This window comes from Apis dorsata, unplaced genomic scaffold (genome assembly GCF_000469605.1).
Source record: "Apis dorsata unplaced genomic scaffold, Apis dorsata 1.3 scaffold_113, whole genome shotgun sequence".
Classification (NCBI taxonomy): Eukaryota; Metazoa; Arthropoda; class Insecta; order Hymenoptera; family Apidae; genus Apis; species Apis dorsata.
Window position 1 is genome coordinate 1,518,497 of NW_006263408.1, and position 482 is coordinate 1,518,978.

The 482-nt window shown below is 11.4% G+C and overlaps 1 protein-coding gene across 1 annotated transcript in view; it reads left to right on the forward strand.

Annotated features, from left to right (window-relative positions):
* Positions 1 to 482, forward strand: part of LOC102676135 (GATA zinc finger domain-containing protein 4-like) — a 6,292-nt gene that overhangs the window by 2,307 nt on the left and 3,503 nt on the right. The gene's annotated exons all lie outside the window — the stretch shown is intronic.

Below are 482 nucleotides of genomic sequence, written 5' to 3' on the forward strand. Positions count from 1 at the left end.
TTATAAAAGACTAAATATTAATAATAAATTATATAAAATTTGTTTTTTATTTTGTAATATATGATTATTTATATAATCTTCAAAAAATATTAAATATATTTGATATAATTATAATTTTGTAAATTATTATTATAGAAATAATATTTATAATAAATTATATAAAATATATTATCTAATAATATAATTTATTTAATATGATAATTTACAATATATATAATTTATTTAATATGATAAAAAATAAATATTAATTTGCTTTATCATAAATTAATTATGAATTTTTAATTTTTATTTTTTATAGTAAATACATAAAAAATAAGTTTAAAAAAATAATTTTTTTGGAATGCCTTCTGATATACTAATATATAGATCAGAAGAATTATTGAGAATATGAGTTAGATTTTAAATCGGAAGTGCTCACATTCCATGTTACTTTATACGAATAAAATCAAAAAAAAATAACATTATTTTTTTAATTGTTATAT